The 21,488-nt window shown below is 41.3% G+C and overlaps 1 pseudogene; it reads left to right on the top strand.

The window, feature by feature from the left end:
- Positions 1-811: 811 nt before the first annotated feature.
- LOC116905586 lies at positions 812-2,426 on the top strand (annotated as a pseudogene).
- The last annotated feature ends 19,062 nt before the right edge of the window (positions 2,427-21,488 follow it).

Below are 21,488 nucleotides of genomic sequence, written 5' to 3' on the forward strand. Positions count from 1 at the left end.
GATATGGAGGGGAGCAACCATACAGAAGGAGAGGGGGGTTAGGGGGATGTTGGCCTGAAAACAGGGAAAGGGAATAACAATTGAAATGTAAATAAGAAATGCCCAGTTTAATAAAGGTAGAGAAAAAAATCAAAAAGAAAAAAAGAAAAAGAAAGAAAGAAAAGAAAGCATAGTGTTGGAGGAGGTGTGTCACCCCGGCAGGTTTGAGGTTTCAGAAACACTTGTGTGATTCCCATTGTGCTCTCTAACTGCTGCTTGTGGCTTGAGAAGTAAGGTATAAGCTGAGAGTGCTGCAATGTCTGACCTCCACCATCATGGCCCCTAACCTTCTAAGAAATGTGAACCTAACTCTGTGCTCCCTTGGCCATTGTATTTTTACTACAGCAAATATTTACTACAAACCCATAAAAGAGAATGTAGTAGAAGCATTATCGCAATTAATTGATTATTTAAATGAATATTTAAGATATCCAAGCTGATGAGATGTCTCAGTGGGTAATGTAGCTTTTCTGCCAAACCTGATTAGTTGAGTTGATACCTTAGGACCTCAAGGTGGGCGAAAGTAATTATTCTGCCAAGTTGCATTTGACCTTCAGTCATATGCTGTGGGATTCCCATATACACACATAGACACATGTATGACAAATAAACTTAAAATTTAAAAAATCAACATCATAAATAATAACTAAATAGATAAACATCAGATCATAACACTTGCATTTATAAAAATTAAAAATAATTAAAATATGAAAGAATAACATTAGTGCACCCATGCTCCAATCCCTTCAGGTCTCCTCTGTGAGCCGTGGACCGCACCATCCCAGATGTAGCAGTCAGTACAAAGAGGGGATCCAATGAGCTCTTCTCCACGTGTGTGAGCAACGGCCCCTTCATCATGAGCAGCTCAGCCTTAGCAGCCAATGGAAACGATAACAAGAAGTTCAAAGCTGACAAAAGGAGCAAAGGAATTCCTTCCAGAATCATTCATGTCCTCAAGCTACCTAGTGCTGTCACTGAGGGCGAGGTCATCTACCTAGGACTGACCTTTTGGAAAGTTACCAGCCCCCTTATTATGAAGGGGAAGAACCAGGCCATCAGTGAAATGAACACAGTGGAGGCTGCTGAAATTATGGTTAACTACTGGTGGTGCCAGTGCTTTGTGGACAACCCATCTACATCCAGTTCTCCAACCACAAGGAGCTCAAAAACAGCTCACCCAACCATGCATGTGCTCAGGCTGTCCTGCAGGGCGTGAACTCCGTACAGTCTGGAAACCTGGCCTTGGCAGCCTCTGCTGCTGCCATGGATGCAGGAAATGTAATGGCAGGCCAGAGCCCAGTGTTTAGGATCATTGTGAAAAGCCTTTTCTACCCAGTGACCCTGGATGTGCTGCACCAGATCTTCTCTAAGTTTGGCACAGTCCTGATGATCATCTCGTTCACTAAGAACAACCAATTTCAGGCGCTGCTGCAGTATGCTGACCCTGTGCACATCCAGCCTACGAGTTGTCCCTGAATGGCCAGGACATCTACAATGCCTGCTGCACACTGCGCATCGACTTCTCCAAGCTCACCAGGTCTCAACGTCAGTCAAGTACAACAATGACAAGAGCAGAGATTACACTTGAGCTGCCTTACCCTCTGGAGACAGCCAGCCTTCACTGGACCAGACCATGGCAACAGCCTTTGGCCCCTCTCTTCCTAATGTCCATGGAACCCTGGCCTCCCTGGCCATACTCTCTGCTGCTGCTGCCGCAACTGTTCACATTGCCATCCCAGGGCCCGCAGGTCAGCAACTTGAACCCTGAGAGAGTCACACTTCAAAGCCTCCTTATCGTCTTCAGCATCTACGGTGATATGCAACAGGCGAGGATCCAGTTCAATAAGTAGGAGTGTGCAGTTGTACAGATGGCAGATGGCAGCCAGGCCCAGCTGGTCATGAGCCACCTGAATGGGCACCAAGCTGCATGGGAAGTCGGTGCCCATCACACCGTCAAAGCATCAGAGTGTGCTGCTGCCTCGGGAGGAACGGGAGGACCGGGGACTGACCAAGGACTATGTCAGCTCACCACTGCGCCGCTTCAAGGAATCAGAACCAAAGAACTCCACAGCATCTTCTCACCCTCAGCTACCCTGCACCTCTCCAACATCCTGCCCTCTGTGTCAGATGATGATCTCAGGAGCCTCTTCTTCAGCAGTGGTGGTGTGGGCAAAGGCTTCAGGTTCTTCCAGAAGGAATGCAAGATGGCACTGATCCAGATGGGCTCTGTGCAGGAGGCAGTGGAGACGCTGATTGAACTGCACAACCGTGACCTGGGCAAGAACCACCACCTCCGAGTGTCGTTTTCCAAGGCACTTCACCCAGAATGCCTGTGGGCCTGCGACAGCTTCCACCATTCCAGAAAAGCCACTTTAAAAGGCAGCTGACGTGACCTTACAGACCAGAGATTGTATTTATTTTTAAAGAGAGATCAGTTTACCTGTTTTACAATAAATAAATAAATAAATAAATAAATAAATAAATAAATAAATAAATAAATGAATAAATCTAGCCCCCTTTGCTGTGGCAGGAAATGGCTTGGGTCATAGAGGCCCAGTACCAACATCATGCCTTGAGGGACTCAAGGCCACAGTGGTGCCCCGAAGCCACTCTGTGTGCCTTATAAAACCAGCATGCCTCACAGTCGCATGCCCACCTTCTAAGGCCACCAGTTGTCTCTGGACCTGCAGGTGAGCCAGTTGACCTATACATAGGCTCTCCAATGCTGTGTAAGAGCTGGGGCCACTCCCCTATATCCTTATAATCAAGTGACATGATTCTCCCATGTCCCTGGCCAGCCCAGAGGGCCCAGGCTCTCCTTAGCTGCCGAGCCTCATGTGATCTTTGTATTTTATTCCAGGTGGTTGCAGATACCTGTGCCTAACAATATTTCTACTTGACCAAACACCTGAATCTTTCCCACTTATAAGCAAGAGACATAGTTTTTAAGTAACTTTTTACAGCAGTGATAGAATTGTGTACTCTAAGCTTCTGTGTCCTCCGCACTCCTTCCTTCCAGTGACAAACTAGCAGGTCAGGGCTGGAGGAAAAGCTCTGAGACTTGCAAATTTTGGACCAAAGTTTTGTCCCCCCCCCCCGCCACTGACTATGCTCAGTTGAGGGGCTGACCTCTAGGCCTTAATGTTCCTCCCGGAAGACCACCTCCATCCTAGCCTGTTTCTAGAGGGGTTCTCTGAAAGACATGGAAGAGTGTAAATATTTATGATTTTATACCTGTGGGGCTGAGGTGGAGCAGATATTTTATGGTGACAGATGTAGATTTTGGTAATGACAACAGGCTTAGTATTGTCCTGGGACCAGCCCTGGCCACATCTACCCCAGCCCAGATGGTGTATTGGGGAGGGGGGCTATTAAATCAGTTTTATATTAAAAGAAAAAAAGAAAGGAAATACCATAGATTATGAAAAAAAGTTACACATATATCATTGATTAAAGAACTGATTCAGGTAGAGCCAGTAAGAGCAATTTGTATGTGAACTGATAGTACAAAAAGTGGAATATAAATGTCTGACAGACATATGAAAAATACTTAAGCATACTAGCAATCAGGGAAATAAAGCAAAGATTATGCTCAGATATAATTTCATACCTAAGGGAGAGCAAAATGTAGAAAATTCAGCAGTTATCAGGGATTGATGAAGATTGGTACAACTAAACATTTGCTCACTCCAGGTGGGAAAGTAATTTGGAGCAATGATTTGAAAAACAATTTAGCATTTATCTTGCAAATGTGAAGATGTGTATTCTCTAATGAACCAACAATAAGATTCCAAGGTATATACACTCAATACTTCTGCCAGTGTGTTTCTGAGGAGAAACAGACACACAGATGTGTAAATAAATATCATCTAGGAGACTGAAGAATGTGGAATAGTTGGATTTTTCTTTTCCTCTCCCTTTTAGCTAGATGGTGTATATAAGCGAATGACCTTATCTATTCAAAATCTAACACATACCATCACCCCATACTCCCTAAAAGCAGAATCTGGCCTTGGGTGGGGCACAGAGGATGACACCTGATTTAGAGAAGATATTCAAGTCATTTAATATAGGCCACATAAGGAAGAAGCTGTTGAGCAGTGAGGTCACTGTGAGGTTTGCAAAAGGCTGTGTGTTGAACATTGAGCGTGGAGACATGAGGGAAGTTCTGAAAGGTAGGAACAGACATTTAATCAAGCTGAAGGCTTGGTCTTCGCTTTCCCATCATCACCGTTGTCAGTCAGGTCATCAGCTATGAGCCACTACCTGCCTTCACGTACTGACTACCTCAGGGCTAGACAACCTGGACCAAAACCTCAGGGATCACAAGCCAAAGGAACCTTTTTCCCTTGTAAGCTGTTTAGGATAGGTGTTTTATCTTAACTTTGGAAGAGTACTTACAGGATTAAGTTCTGTGGACCTCTAACGTTTGTATGTCATGGCCGAGGAACAGCAACTAAAACAACATGGAAAGGAATAGCAGTTATACAGACTTGAACAGTGTTCAGTGTCATCAAACAAAAGGTAAGAGAGGATGCTGAGTTTTATTAGTCTGGAAGCTAAAAGTGAAAAATCTCTTCTAGTTGATTGGCAAGTACCTTAGTTTGTTTCACATCAGCAACCTAAAAGGGGACAAACCAACGTACAAACTTGGGGGAGAAGGAAATAGTTTGATAAGGTCAGTTTTCGTGACTTAGCAGAGGGAGCTGCAACCTTAGCAGTTCATTAATATTACCTGATAAGCTTTAACTACCAAAGCTCAAGCCATATTCTTGGGTCTTGGATAGGGTTCTGATATGAGTTCTTTATGCAGCTTATTTGTTCATTATACGTTGATTCAGAAAGGCTCTCTGAATCAGTTTAATTGGTATCAAGGGTTTTAGACAGATGATAAAAGATACAGCTTTTATAACCTCTCTCAGGTTTATCTATCCAGGAAAACCACAGAAATTATATAGTAATTTAAGAATATGTGTGTGTGTGTATATATATGTGTGTATACACACACACATATTCCTAACATATTCCTAAACAGTTCAACATATTAGCAAAGTTATAAAACATAAAGCAAATAACAATTAATGCTATGAAATTCTTACCTTTCCTCTCCAATAGCCCTAAGTATGGTATTTGGTTTTCATTTGTTTGTGTCTATTGTGGGCAATGTTCTTGGTCAAGTACATTACACACATGTATATCTCACCATGCCTAGAACAGCAGTGTGCTTCCCAGAGAGCAACTATCAACTTTAGCACTCTACTGTCAATCCTTTAATAACCTAGCTCAACTTTGAAACTCAGAAGTTGATTGACTGGAGCTGTTGTATTCTTCTGTAGCGTTTTTCTACAAGATTGAAACGTTGCCCTTTTCAGAGAAGGAAGCTCCTTATAATAGAAGCCAAACAACTCAACATTTTCAGGAAGTCCCTGAACTGATCAGATTCACTAGTGCCCCGCCTCCCAAACTAAATGATAATTATAGCTAAGAGTTACTGTCTGTCAAGCTAAGTTGCAAAGAAGACTCAGAGGTCAGACAAGCTCATTGGAAGAAACAGAAACCAAAGGACCTGCCTGGAAGAGGTTTAGTTTAACAGAGTCAGCTGAAAAGACATCTTGTACCCTGTTGAACTGCCTGCTAGCTGGGCATTATGCTCCCCTTTCCCAGCTTTAGTGAGCTGTCACACATGGAGTAGACTCTGGTGCTGTGCTGGTGTTTCTCAGTCCTTTTGGTTCTGTAAGTAGCCCACTAAACTCAGTGGTTCACCAAGAAGAACTTTGTAAAAGGGTTTTTTTCCAGTGCAAGAGCATCCTGGTAGTCAGGAGCTAAGGAAAACCACAAAGTCACACTGGCATAAAAAGTCTGGGTTCACGTCCAGGCTCTGAAAACCCACCAATCCCTGAGCTTGCCCCAAACTCAGAACTTGAAATCTCACCATTCTCAGCCTGGATATTTCTACCCTGGAAAACTTTGCCTTCAAAAAATAGAAGTTTGCCTTCTATTTGGTTCCCTGCTACTTCTCACCAGAGCAGAGGCAACAAACTTCTCCACATATCTCTTGTGTGAGATTTGTTGTTCAGTGTAACTTTATGTTATTCTTTGTTTCCTGAATGGCAGGATACCTTTCCCCTCAGAGCTACAGTGTTTCCATTGGGGAGCCCTTTTCCCTCAGATCTGTAACACACAGATCTTATAACAAATCTCACACTAAAGATTTTTTGAAGAGAAAGGGTAAGGTGGCAGCCTGCGAGCTGGAACAGAGATAGCAGTGGCTGGGCAGAGGGACAAGCTTGTATAGCATCTGTGGAGCATGCTCAGTGAGCTGATAGGAAAGTAGATAGAGTGCAGCCAGAACAGGGTGACTTTTTTACTAGACTGTTACCCTACGTTTTGGTCGTATTTATAATTTGGGGTGTGATGGGCTCTCTTTCTGGGGTGAGTAGAGGTATGCAGACTGTCACACAATACCTGTTTATTTCTGGTTCTTTTTAATGGGGTTTCTGAGAAATAAATAATATCTATGGCCGAGTTAGAAAACAGTATCCCTAGCTGCCAAAGAGAATTCTCATCTGATTATTTAGAGACAATGTTGGTTTTACCTCCTAATTTGTCAAAATATTATGGCATATCTGTCTGTCTGCCTACCTGTCTGTTTGTCTGTCTGCCTGCTGAGTGTTTGCTGACAGCACTATTCCTAAACATGAACATGGAGGTCAGAGGACAGCTTGAGACTCGTTCTCCCGTCCTACCAAAATAAGAATCAAATGCAAGTTGTTAATTTTGGTGACTGGTGCCTTCAGCCCTGAGACATTACACCGCCCTCTACTCTTAAAATATAATTCCATATTAGTAAACAAAGCATATTGTAAACTTACCCTCTTTTTTTCAGTGACAAATTAAGACAGAACAGAGGATGAAATGTCTTTAAACCAAGCAATGCCAGAGAAGCACACCCTGCAGTGCTGTGGTGGCTTTAGGTTTGCAAACCAAATTTTGCTGGCTCCTTAACCCAGTAATGAGAACAAAAGGTGTGAATGCAGCTCTCATTCCATCTGAGCTTTTCTCCCCTTTTCCTCCTAAATCATTTATTTATTTGATTTGATCCTTTTGATTTATTAAAAATATTACTGCTGGCTTTGGGCTTCTTGGCAAAGATACAAAATGTTGATGCAATAATTTAATTAAATTTGGCACAGGGATAAGCCAAGAATCAGGAGAAACGTTTCTTAGAAAATGTACGTAAGAGAAAAATATATTCATATTCCAGAACAATAATAGGTCATGTCCAAATTATTCCATCGAATTATTAGACCAGCTGTAATTAAACCCCCTGTAAAGTGGAAATGTGTTTCATTAGACTCTGATGGATCCATGCATAGCAACAAAGGAAACAAGATCAGGTCAGCACATGTGGCCACCAGAGCAAGTGAGTCTAGGACTGAGGTAACCTTAATGTGTTACCTCAGACTGTGTTCATAAGGAGAAACCCCTCCCTTCCCCTTTCTCCCTTCCCCTTTCACCCTTCCCCTTTCACCCTTCCTCTTTCCCCCTTCCCTCTTCCTCTCTCCCCTTTTACCTTCCTGCTTCTCTCTTTTTTCTATTTCCACGTTCCTCATCTCTTCCTTTCCTCTATTCCCTCTGTCTTGCCCCATGAGTTTGGCTGGGTATTTTCTCCCTGTCTACAGTGTGTAAGAATGAGGAAGAGACATTCATCTTGCTCTCCCCTTAGTTTGGTTTTCTTTTTCAATCTTTTTTTCAGCCTGTTAATCTGTGATTTTCTTCCATTTCTCCTCTCTTTCAAGTGGGTACCACTTTCTCCTTTGTCTTTCTTACTTCAGTGCCTCATCTCAGTCCATCCTTAAATAAAGGAAAGACAGGACAAGGATTCCTTCTCTTTCATTCCTGCTGATACACTATTGCATCCAAATGGTATGGACAGAATTGTGATAAAATAGCACAGATAACAAAACCAGGAAACACCAAGAACACATTCTCTGCCAAACTTTTCCTAACAGCTGATAGATGGAGATCCCAGTAGCCCCTGCCCCTTGTTCATATGACTTTCATTTTAGAAAACAGAGGGTTGTATTATTTTACCCATGATTCCTCCTGGGTCCTTTTGACTCCCTTAAGGAAATGGTCACAGTTTAAGATGATGTTGAGGGGGACAGCAGAGCTCTGATAGGAGAAGTTGCTCAGTTCTGGACTAGGCTTGTCTGAGTCTCTGAAGCTGACACCCCTTTCCTCTTCTGAGGTCATGCTGCCTTTCATCTCAATCACATATCCTCTTTTACAGATGAAAAATCAAAGCATTATCTACTTTCAAACCAAAGAAAAAGTCTCTTTTTCTCTGCAGAGTGCTGAGAATTCATCCCTTGTTCAGTCATTTCTAGTTTTAGTGATTAAAGGAATCTCTGATGACAATACTATGCTCCTAAGGATAGTGGCTAAAGCGAACACAGAGCACTTCTGTTCTGGGCTGGTTGTGATCAGCTCAAGTGATTTTGAAGAGCGAGGCAGAGGGAAGCTGCGTGACAACATGCCTGTTTTACAGGCTAAGTGATTCTTAAGTAATCAGGCTCTGCCCTTACACCCAGGTGCTCATGCTGGCCCCAACCTGCTGCTGGCTGTGAAGTCAGGCAGGGAGCCAAGCCATCAGCTGGACTGTGAGATAGTCATGCAGGCTGCCTGCAGCAATGTTCCCAGCCAGCCAAGCAGCAGCAAATACAGACTCTCTGGATGGCTGCTATCTATGGTCAGGGCTTAGCTACTATTTTGTGGGATATCAGTTACATTAAACATCCAGGACTTGCCTCGCTTTGCCAGATGACAACATCTCATGGAGAGACAGGCCATTTTCCAAGGAAAGAGAGGATCATGCACCTGTCTGTGGGCTCAGTATTCTAGAGTCAGAGACTGTGTACATGAGACTAGAATGTTCACTGGCTAGATGGCCCAGGGCAAGCAGGAAGAAGGGAACACAGGCTCAGTGATGGAGTGCAGCACTATGACTGAAATAGCAACTCCTAGGTAAAAAGACTGCAGTGTTCAATATTTTATAATGTACTCATGCCTTTATTCATTGTTATTAACGGTCCTGTTAAAATTATTAAGTAGGTATATGATTTCTTTTTTGTTGTTACTCAACTTTGTATTTTATTTAATTTTCCATTTTATTGGATATTTTTATGCATTTACATTTCAAATGTAAAACCCTTTCCCAATTCCCCCTCTCCCATGTCCCCTCCCCCTGCTTCTATGAGGATGCTTTTCCTCCCACCCACTCCTACTTCACCACCCTGGCATTCCCCTAAACTGGGGAAGCCAGCCTTCACAGGACTAAGGTCTTTATGAAATTTTTAGGCCAATGGATGGAACTAGAAAATATTGTCCTATTTCGGTAAATTTTTTAGAAAATACCTTTTTTATCCTGCACTAGTGCTGGCACCATTGGGCCACAAGGCACTGTGGAGTACTTTTATCTCATCAGCTCCACGCTGTTCCCAAGTACTCTCAGACCCAGGAGATTAGTCAGCCATTCCAGCATGGCACCTTACCATACTGGTCCCTAGAGTTAGTCTTGGCACTAGAAGGCCATAAGGAACTAACCATAATTTATCTCTGGCTAGTATATTTCCCAGCAGCTCTATACTAGCTGCAAACTCTCTGATTCCAGCTCACAGGTAAAATCAGGGCTCCAAATGACTAGCATGTAACCAGAGTTCACAAAGACTGTATCCAAATTAACAAAATCAGAAATGAAAAGGGAGACATAACAATGGAATGTAAGGAAACTTAAAAAAATCATCAGATCCTACTACAAAAGCCTATATTCAACTAAACTAGAAAATCTGGAGGAAATGGACAATTTTCTAGACAGATACCAGGTACCAAAGTTAAATCAGGAATAAATAAACTATCTAAAGAACCCCATAATTCCTAAAGAAATAGAAGCAGTTATTAAAACTCTCCCAAACAAAAAGAGCCCAGGACCAGATGGGTTTAGTGCAGAATTCTATCAGACCTTCACAGAAGACCTCATACCAATACTATCCAAACTATTCCACAAAATAGAAACAGATGGAGCGCTACCAAATTCCTTCTATGAAGCCACAGTTACTCTTATACCAAAACCACACAAAGACCCAACAAAGAAAGAGAACTTCAGACCAATTTCCCTTATGAATATTGACGCAAAAATACTCAATAAAATTCTTGCAAACCGAATCCAAGAACACATCAAAACGATCATACGTCATAATCAAGTAGTCTTCATTCCAGGGATGCACAGATGGTTTAATATACAGAAATCCATCAACGTAATCCACTATATAAATAAACTCAAAGATAAGAACCACATGAATATTCCATTAGATGCTGAGAAAGCATTTGACAAAATTCAACACCCCTTCATGATAAAAGTCCTGGCAAGATCAGGAATTCAAGGCCCATATCTAAACATAGTAAAAGTAATATACAGCAAACCAGTAGCTCACATAAAACTAAATGGAGAGAACTTGAAGCAATCCCACTAAAATCAGGGACTAGACAAGGCTGCCCACTCTCTCCCTACTTATTCAATATAGTACTCAAAGTCCTATCCAGAGCAATCAGACAACAAAATAAGGTCAAAGGGATACAAATTGGAAGGGAAGAAATCAAAATATCACTATTTGCAGATGATAGGATAGTATACTTAAGTGACCCCAAAAGTTCCACCAGAGAACTACTTAACCTGATAAAAAATTTCAACAAAGTTTTGGGGCATAAAATTAACTCAAACAAATCAGTAGTCTTCCTCTACTGAAAGGATAAACAGACTGAGAAAGAAATTAGGGAAATGACACCCTTCATAATAGTCACAAATAATATAAAATATCTTGGTGTGACTTTAACCAAGCAAGTGAAAGATCTGTATGATAAGAACTTCAAGCCTCTGAAGAAAGAAATTGAAGAAGATCGCAGATGATGGAAAGATCTCCCATGCTCATGGTTCAGCAGGATTAATATAGTAAAAATGGCCATTTTACCAAAAGCAATCTACAGATTCAATGAAATCCCCATCAAAATACCAATCCAATTCTTCAAAGAGTTAGACAGAACAATTTGCAAATTCATCTGGAATAACAAAAAACCCAGGATAGCTAAAACTATACTCAATAATAAAAGAACTTTTGGGGGAATCACCATCCCTGACTTTAAGCAGTACTACAGAGCAATAGTCATAAAAACTGTATGATATTAGTACAGAGACAGGCATATAGATCAGTGGAACAGAATTGAAGACCCAGAAATGAACCCACACACCTATAGTCACTTGGTCTTTGACAAAGCAGCTAAAATCATCCAATGAAAGAAAGATAGCATTTTGAACAAATGGTGCTGGTTCAACTGGAGATCAACATGTAGAAGAATGCAAATCGATCCATTCTTATCACCCTGTACAAAGCTTAAGTCCATGTGGATCAAGGACCTCCACATCAAACCAGATACACTCAAACTAATAGAAGAAGAAGTGGGGAAGAGTCTCGAACACATGGGCACTGGAGAAAATTTCCTGAGCAAAACACCATTGGCTTATGCTCTAAGATCAAGAATTGACAAATGGGCCCTCATAAAACTGCAAAGCTTCTGTAAGGGAAAAGACACTGTCATTAGGACAAAACGGCAACCAAGAGATTCGGAAAAGATTTTTACCAATTCTACAACTGATAGAGTGCTAATATGCAAAATATACAAAGAACTCAAAAAATTAGACTCCAGAAACCCAAATAACCCTGTTAAAAATTGGGTACAGAGCTAAACAAAACATTCTCAGTTGAGGAATATCGAATGGCTGAAAAGCACCTAAAGAAATGTTCAACATCTCTAGTCATCTGGGAAATGCAAATCAAAACAACCCTGAGATCCCACCTCACACCAGTCAGAATGGCTAAGATAAAAATCTCAGGTGACAACAGATGCTGGCGAGGATGTGGAGAAAGAGAAAAGCTCCTCCATTAATGGTGGGATTGCAAACTGGTACAACCACTCTGGAAATCAGTCTTGAGGTTCCTCAGAAAATTGGACATTGAACTACCTGAGGACCCAGCTATACATCTCCTGGGCATATACCCAAAAGATGCTCCAACATACAACAAAGATACATGTTTCATATGTTGATAGCAGTCTTCTTTATAATAGCCAGAAGCTGGAAAGAACCCAAATGCCCTTCAACAGAGGAATGGATACAGAAAATGTGGTACATCTACACAATGGAGTACTTACTCAGCTATCAAAAACAATGACTTTATGAAATTCATAGGCAAATGGATGGAACTGGAAAATATCATCCTGAGTGAGTTAACCCAATCACAGAAAAACACACTTGGTGTGCATTCCTTGATAGTGAATATTAGCCCAAATACTCGAATTACCCAAGATGCATCACAGACCCCAGGATGTTTACAATGACCAAAATGGAATGATCACACTCTTTCTTAAAAGGGGAAAAAATATCCATAGGAGGGGATATGAAAGTAAATTTAGAGCAGCGACTGACGGAATGGCCATTCAGAGCCTGATACACATGTGGCCCATATATAAACAGCCACCAAAACTAGATAAGATTAATGAAGCTAAAAAGTGCATGCTGAAAGGGACTGGATATAGATCTCTCCTGAGAGACACATCCAGAGCATGTCCAATACAGAGGTCAATGCTAGCAGCAAACCAGTGAACTAAGAACAGGACCCCCTTGGGGGGAATTAGAGGAAGGATTGAAATCGTTGAAGGGTCTTGCAACCCCATAAGAACAACAATGCCAACCAACCAGAGCTTCCAGGGACTAAACCACTACTGAAAGACTATATATAGACTGTCCCAGGGCTCCAATTGCATATGTAGCAGAGAATAGCTTTGTTGCGACACCAGTGCAAGGGGAAGCCCTTGCTTCTGCCAAGGTTGGACCTCCATTGCAGGAAAATGTTGTGGGAGGGATGGTAAGGGGAGTAGATGGGGGAAACACCCATATGGGGGTGGGGGTTGGGATGGGGGCTTATGGGCAGGAAACCGGGAAAGGGAATACTATTTGAAATTTAAGTAAAGAATTATATCTAATAACATTTTTAAAAAAGATTTAAAAAAAGAAAAAAAATCTAGCAGCAACTGGCCTATCAAGGCCACAGACTCTGCCCACACACCCAGCAACTGCCCCCTGGTAGTTAACGTAAACTCCCTTCTACCGAGTGAAATCATGACTCAATAAGCTGTAATTTATCAGTCATACTTATGTTTTAAATTCTCAATCCACAATACAGCCATACAATAAGCTCACAACCAATTGATCAGGATATAAACCGCCCACCTAGATAAGATAAATTTACCTATAAAAATTCATCCCTTAAGAAATACACATAACTACCTAGGGCGATTCAAGACCACTCAGATCTGGGTCATCCTTCTCTATCTCTGTCTTGATTCTCCTCCTGTCCTCTTCTTTCCCGCCTTGCAAAAACTTTGTCTCCACCTTACTTTTTACTGTCCAATCATGGACCTTGACCTACTTGTGCCAGGCCTCACTTGCATATAGACATCAACTTACACTTCATCCTTTCTGTCTAATTGAAAAACCTTTTCTCTCAAATGTAAGCTGAACACAACTATTATATCATTTCGTAATTTATAAATCATAAAATACAGCTAATATCCAGTCCAACATTTTATCAGTTAAACAGACCATTTAGTTATCTACTCTAGTTTAAGAAAGGCTTAAAATCTATGTTATATCCTGGCTAGCTTGTGTACTATCTGATAACTATCCAGTTATACATGTATTCTCAAAGTTAAACAGCCTGGGTAGGCTATGAGACGATAACTAGTTTCAGCTCTGTCAGAAATCTAAGAATGACCAATATTATCTGAAAATATAGGATGCTTAACACGGCTTCTGAACTTTGGCAGGTTGAAGAGACAATTGTCTGCTGGTACAGTCCCCTGTTAGCTACAGAGAAGAGCACCAATCTTCAGCCTTCTGGCTCAGGAATCTGACAGACCTTAGTGAAACAGGAATTAAGGATTAGCTCATTCTGTCTCAGCAGAACTAAACTGTCCTAACCTGTAAATTGTGTCCTCTCAAGGACAGTACAGATCTGTAGGAGAAATAGGCAATTTCTGCCCCGTGGCCTCCTAGCCACAGTGTACCTCACCTGGAGCTAGAGATGCTCAGCTGCTTCTCGTGTCCACAAAAAGGGAGCTTTCGGCATCAGTTGCGTCTCAGCAAATGAAAGAATAACATTAACTGTCACATTCTGAGGATTTCTGATATTTTTGTAAAGCATCTAACTATGTAAGTAATCTGGCCTGTTGTCTGTTAACTATCTTAATTAATTATTTTGGAAGCACCCTAACAACACACTTAGAGCCATGAATTTTCTATCTGGCCCTTAACTCTCATGTTTAATCATCTCAGATTAGGTTTTTTTTTTTTTTTTAATAGCAGTGAAGGACTGGGGATAAACCTTGTATACTTAAATGTGTTGTATAGGCACAATGCCTCTACATGAGTATAACAATATTAATTTCAATTTTATATCAATAAGAAATGTGTACTAACGAAAACTTTAAATTTGTATCAAGTAAACTCTGTACCTGTTGTTGTATAAATATAAAAATAAAAGGTATCGGTGTCTTTTACCCCGCTAGGTCCACGCTGCTAGATATCTTGGTGGAAAGACAGCCCAGCCGCACACTTTCCTACACTCAAACCCTCACATAAAAGAACACACAACACAATAATCTTTGACCCAATTGGTAAGTTATAATTGCCCAATTAAACATACAAAGCCCGGTACCATCCATCCCTTGAGAACATTAATAACAACCTGTAAATACACAGAGCAGAGTCTTAACATCACCCGCCATCTTGTCCTGCCACGGCTTCTCTCCTCTCTCCATCCCCCGTCTCTCTTCTAGTCTCCTCCTCTTCCTTCAAACTTCTCTCCCGCCCATCCTTCCTTCTCCAATGACAGGCCTCCTTCTATCCTGTACCTGCCCCTCACCTGTACTTTACAAATTCAATGGAGAGGTGGTTCTGGTGAAGTCACCAGCTGTCCTTGGGGCAGTGGAATTATCATCAAAATAAAGTAACTTCAGGGCAAACCACAACATGTACCAGTATAAAAGATTATAACTTCAGCTTAGTAACAAATATAAGGATTTCTGCCAAATGAGATTATGGTTGTACAATCAATTTGAGCTAGTTCCTCCCTCTTAAATTATGACCATTTCTAAATTCTCTAGCAAGACATCCTTAGAATAACCACTCTAGCCTCCTAAAGTTTAGAGAATCAGAGCGATGACTCTTCAATAACTTCTTCAAGCTGTATGTGGGCATTGAGATACCCTTGTGGAGGTGGGTAGGGAAGATGGGGGATTTGTTTGGCCTAAAGAAGACCACCCAATGATTGTTGTAGTCTGTTGTCTGTCTTGCCTGGCCCTGGCTGAAAGTCCCTGAGATCAGGAATGCGAGCAGGCCAGTTTAGCATTCTGATGACGAGCTTCACCAAAGCTGCACATTGTGCAATATACAAATCAAAACAAAATATTCAGTATCATCAAGATATCGATGATACTCTTGAATATCTTTGATTCTCTTGAATCTAGTTTTTCAGAAGGTCTACACTTATCAAATCTGATCAATATAACCCTGGGAGGGGTCCAGAATCTAACCACGCTTTTTAAGAACACAAAGACAAAACCTTTCTCCCAAAATAGTGTGTTCTTTAGTCTGGAACTAGAAAAGCTTGTATTTTGCACTCTATCCCAGAGACAGAATATAACCACAAGACTCAAAATCACACCCATTATGAAAGTTAAAACAATTTAAGACAGCGAAGTAAACTAGATAAACTTGTATGAGCCTGTTAGGCCTTTTCAATCTGTCATATCAGGAAATCAACTCAGAATTCCGATGGAGCCCACATTAGGAGAACATGAGCCTCCTGCTGTGGTAATTTTAAAAATAACCTCAAACCCTCACTAACTGGCATTGTCAAGCCATATGGCATAGTGGGGTAATTCATAAAACAATTTAATCACATTTTTATTAGTACCAATCCCTATAAGAAGTAAGTAACTTGTCACACCAGGACTTTATTTAGCCCAATATACACATCTGTTAAGCTCTCGACCTGGAGTATCAGACTTTTATTTATTAATAACTTCTAAAATATATGTTTGTATCCAGTCTTCCAGTTTTTTTCATAACTTTTATGACTGGTCTATCACTACTCTCTATTTAGAGTCAGTGACTAGTCTTTTCTATCTAGTTCCAAACCATGGATGAACATCCCCACATGATTTGGATAAACTCTGTAGTCTCTCCTTCTAACTATAAAAACAAATTTAATCACATTTCCATTAATAGCTGTCATTAAGAAGCAGGTAGTTTGTCTAACCAGGATTTTAAATAAAAATTCCCATGGAACCCACATTAAGAGAATATGTGAAGTAATCCAGTCACAAAAGAACACACATGGTATGTACTCAGTGATAAGTGGATATTAGGACAAAAGTTCAGAATGCCCAATATTAAATTCACAGACCATATGAAACTCAAAAAGAAGAAGACCAAAATGTGGATGCTTCAGTCCTTCTTAGAAGGGGGAACAAAATACTCACAGGAGGAAATACAGGAACAAAGAATGGAGCAGAGACTGAAGGAAAGGTCATCCAGGGTCTGCTCCACCTGGGGATACATCCCATATGCAGCCTCCAAACCCAGTCACTATTGCTGATGCCAAGAAGTGCTTGCTGACAGAAGCCAGATATGGATGTCTCCAGAGAGGCTCTGACAGAGCCTTTCTGATTCAGATGAGGATGCTCGATGCTGCCATCAAACTGAGCCGGGGACCCCAATGGAGGAGTTAGAGAAAGGACTGAAGGAGCTGAAGGGGTTTTCAACCCCATAGGAAGAACAATATCAACCAACCAGATTTCCCAGATCTCCCAGGAACTAAACTACCAACCAAAGAGTACACATGGAGGGATCCACGGCTCCAGTCACATATGTAGCAGAGGATGACATTGTCAGGCATATATTTTCAAGAACCTTTGTAAGTTATGGTTAATCAGTTGTGACAAGCTTTATAGTTTTTATACATGTAAAAATTCCAGATATTTTACAATTGTAAATTCAAATCTAGTCAATCATTTAGACATTTCGTTTCCTTTTCTACTTAATTGTTTGATAAAGTGCATGTCTAAGAATAGAGGTGCTTAGGTATGAAAGTCATCTGAGTTCTTGGTATAGTTTGTCATTCCATTTTAAACATTACATAAATTTATGATTTGACAAACAAGGGAATGTATTTTCTTATCGCTGGGTACTAATATATCACATTTTCAGTATCAATTCCTATATCTGACTGTATTGCTCTTGCTGAGAGTCAAGGTTTGATAAGAACTTGAAAATAAGGGGAAATAAAGTAACTCTCCTAACAAGAAGCAGCAATTCTGTGTTATAAAAACATTGAGCAAAGGAAGCTGTCAAATAATGTTCAGAACTGTTTAAAAATAAATTAGAAAAATGAGATATTAACTTACATTTAAATAAATGTATGTTTTCTTCTACAATCAATTATCTAAGACAGCATCCAATGTAATAGGTTTTAGCATGACATTTTCATACACACACACACACACACACACACACACACACACATGTCCTATTCTCTTGCCCCCTTCCCCTGGTCCCCTTTCTCCCCCAAATTGCTTGTCTTATGCTTTTAGCACATACACATCTTCCTGTGCAACCACACAGCTACGGATTCCCCACACTCCAATAAGGACAGTATCAAGGAAACTGTGTCCAGTACATAAGGAGACATAGATAAGGTGTCATGTGTTTATTGTGGTAGGAGTTGATAATTATTAAGATGTCTATCACGAGTTCTCTGCACCCAAATCCCGTGGGAGGGAGAGCTAAACCTACAGAGAGGCAGACACGCCTGGGAAACCAGAAGAGACTGCACTCTGCACACATTACTGATTCCAGAGGAAAACACCAAACGCCATCTGGAACCCCGGTGCACGGAGGCTCCCAGAAAGAGCGGCGCAGATCTTCCCGGTTGCTGCCACCACAGAGAGGTCTTAGGCAGCACCCCACGAGCAAACTTGAGCCTTGGGACCACAAGTAAGACCAACTTTTCTGCTGCAAGAAACCTGCCTGGTGATCTCAGGACAGACAGAGGCAAAATTCCTCTAGGACCAGGCACTTCCTGTGTTTACCGGAAGTCCCAAACCCGCAGATCCCGGCCTGCAGCAGCTCTCTGCTCCCAAACTCCTTGGGAGAGAGACCTCACCGCCTGGTCAGGTTGGCACTCCTGAGGCTGCAGAGCGGAAGAGACCACCAACGCTAACCACCCCTGCCCACATCCCTGGCACAAGAGGAAACTGTATACAGCCTCTGGGTTCCCGTGGGGGAGGGCCCAGGAGCGGCAGGACCCCTGGGCCTGAGACACCAATGTAACATGAAGGAACAGACCAGATAAACAGTTCTCTGCACCCAAATCCCGTGGGACGGAGAGCTAAACCTTCAGAGAGGCAGACACGCCTGGGAAACCAGAAGAGACTGCACTCTGCACACATCTCAGACACCAGAGGAAAACACCAAACACCATCTGGAACCCTGGTGCACGGAGGCTCCCAGAAGAGGCAGCGCAGATCTTCCCGGTTGCTGCCGCCGCGGAGAGGTCGTAGGCAGCACCCCACGAGCAAACTTGAGCCTCGGGACCACAGGTAAGACCAACTTTTCTGCTGCAAGAGACCTGCCTGGTGAACACCAAACACAGGCCCACAGGAACAGCTGAAGACCTGTAGATAGGAAAAACTACGCGTCCGAAAGCAGAACACTCTGTCCCCATGACTGGCTGAAAGAAAACAGGAAAACAGGTCTACAGCACTCCTGACACACAGGCTTATAGGACAGTCTAGCCACTGTCAGAAATAGCAGAACAAAGTAACACTAGAGATAATCTGATGGCGAGAGTCAAGCGCGGGAACCCAAGCAACAGAAACCAAGACTGCCTGGCATCATCGGGGCCCAGTTCTCCCACCAAAGCAAACAGGGAATGTCCAAACACACCAGAAAAGCAAGATCTAGTTTCAAAATCATATTTGATCATGATGCTGGAGGACTTCAAGAAAGACGTGAAGAACTCCCTTAGAGAACAAGTAGAAGCCTACAGAGAGGAATCGCAAAAATCCCTGAAAGAATTCCAGGAAATCATAAATAAACAAGTAGAAGCCCATAGAGAGGAGTCACAAAAATCCCTGAAAGAATTCCAGGAAAACACAATCAAACAGTTGAAGGAATTAAAAATGGAAATAGAAGCAATCAAGAAAGAACACATGGAAACAACCCTGGATATAGAAAATCAAAAGAAGAGACAAGGAGCTGTAGATACAAGCTTCACCAACAGAATACAAGAGATGGAAGAGAGAATCTCAGGAGCAGAAGATTCCATAGAAATCATTGACTCAACTGTCAAAGATAATGTAAAGCAGAAAAAAACTACTGGTCCAAAACATACAGGAAATCCAGGACTCAATGAGAAGATCAAACCTAAGGATAATAGGTATAGAAGAGAGTGAAGACTCCCAGCTCAAAGGACCAGTAAATATCTTCAACAAAATCATAGAAGAAAACTTCCTAACCTAAAAAGAGATACCCATAGGCATACAAGAAGCCTACAGAACTCCAAATAGATTGGACCAGAAAAGAAACACCTCCCGTCACATAATAGTCAAAACACTAAACGCTCAAAATAAAGAAAGAATATTAAAAACAGTAAGGGAAAAAGGTCAAGTAACCTATAAAGGCAGACCTATCAGAATTACACCAGACTTTTCGCCAGAAACTATGAAGGCCAGAAGATCCTGGACTGATGTCATACAGACCCTAAGAGAACACAAATGCCAGCCCAGGTTACTGTATCCTGCAAAACTCTCAATTAACATAGATGGAGAAACCAAGATATTCCATGACAAAACCAAATTTACACAATATCTTTCTACAAATCCAGCACTACAAAGGATAATAAATGGTAAAGCCCAACATAAGGAGGCAAGCTATACCCTAGAAGAAGCAAGAAACTAATCGTCTTGGCAACAAAACAAAGAGAAGAAAAGCACAAAAACATAACCTCACATCCAAATATGAATATAACGGGAAGCAATAATCACTATTCCTTAATATCTCTCAACATCAATGGCCTCAACTCCCCAATAAAAAGACATAGATTAACAAACTGTATACACAACGAGGACCCTGCATTCTGCTGCCTACAGGAAACACACCTCAGAGACAAAGACAGACACTACCTCAGAGTGAAAGGCTGGAAAACAACTTTCCAAGCAAATGGTCAGAAGAAGCAAGCTGGAGTAGCCATTCTAATATCAAATAAAATCAATTTCCAACTAAAATTCATCAAAAAAGATAAGGAAGGACACTTCCTATTCATCAAAGGAAAAATCCACCAAGATGAACTCTCAATCCTAAATATCTATGCCCCAAATACAAGGCCACCTACATAGGTAAAAGAAACCTTACTAAAGCTCAAAACACACATTGCACCTCACACAATAATAGTAGGAGATTTCAACACCCCACTCTCATCAATGGACAGATCATGGAAACAGAAATTAAACAGAGACGTAGACAGACTAAGAGAAGTCATGAGCCAAATGGACTTAACAGATATTTATAGAACGTTCTATCCTAAAACAAAAGGATATACCTTCTTCTCAGCTCCTCATGGTACTTTCTCCAAAATTGACCATATAATTGGTCAAAAAACGGGCCTCGACAGGTACAGAAAGATAGAAATAATCCCATGCGTGCTATCAGACCACCACGGCCTAAAACTGGTCTTCAATATCAATAAGGGAAGAATGCCCACATATATGTGGAAATTGAACAGTGCTCTACTCAATGATAACCTGGTCAAGGAAGAAATAAAGAAAGAAATTAAAGACTTTTTAGAATTTAATGAAAATGAAGGTACAACATACCCAAACTTATGGGACACAATGAAAGCTGTGCTAAGAGGAAAACTCATAGCGCTGAGTGCCTGCAGAAAGAAACAGGAAAGAGCATATGTCAGCAGCTTGACAGCACACCTAAAAGCTCTAGAACAAAAAGAAGCAAATACACCCAGGAGGAGTAGAAGGCAGGAAATAATCAAACTCAGAGCTGAAATCAACCAAGTAGAAACAAAAAGGACCATAGAAAGAATCAACAGAACCAAAAGTTGGTTCTTTGAGAAAATCAACAAGATAGATAAACCCTTAGCCAGACTAATGAGAGGACACAGAGAGTGTGTCCAAATTAACAAAATCAGAAATGAAAAGGGAGACATAACTAGAGATTCAGAGGAAATTCAAAAAATCATCAGATCTTACTATAAAAGCCT

This window comes from Rattus rattus, chromosome 7 (genome assembly GCF_011064425.1).
Source record: "Rattus rattus isolate New Zealand chromosome 7, Rrattus_CSIRO_v1, whole genome shotgun sequence".
Lineage (NCBI taxonomy): Eukaryota > Metazoa > Chordata > Mammalia > Rodentia > Muridae > Rattus > Rattus rattus.